General features: G+C 40.8%; 1 protein-coding gene across 1 annotated transcript in view; it reads right to left on the bottom strand.

The window, feature by feature from the left end:
• Positions 1-311, bottom strand: part of PEX2 (peroxisomal biogenesis factor 2) — an 18,420-nt gene that overhangs the window by 17,755 nt on the left and 354 nt on the right. The gene's annotated exons all lie outside the window — the stretch shown is intronic.

Here is a 311-nt window from a genome sequence, read left to right as displayed (position 1 = left end):
CTTTTAAATAAATGCGCGTTCAACACTGTTGGAAACTTGGGCGAATCGAATATAACACTTCACATGAACCTTCAGATATTAAGTAAAGCTTGAATGCTGAGCAAAAGCCGTTTATAAGGGGCAGATCACTCCAGGATCCCCAAAGGCGAGAAAAAGAATTCAAAGTCTGTCCTTAAAAAGTCACTGCGTGGAATGCAGAGCAGTTCTAACCGTTATGTTCGCTAATTTTTAATGGCGCTATCGTTTAGGACATTTTTAGGAGTTAATGTTTGCTTCACTGCCTTTCCCAAGAGACTTTCACGTGCCTCTTC

Source organism: Otolemur garnettii, unplaced genomic scaffold, assembly GCF_000181295.1.
Source record: "Otolemur garnettii isolate 467f Iridium unplaced genomic scaffold, OtoGar3 scaffold00004, whole genome shotgun sequence".
Lineage (NCBI taxonomy): Eukaryota > Metazoa > Chordata > Mammalia > Primates > Galagidae > Otolemur > Otolemur garnettii.
Note: the sequence above shows the minus strand (reverse complement) of the source record. Positions and strands in the feature narration are given on the sequence as shown.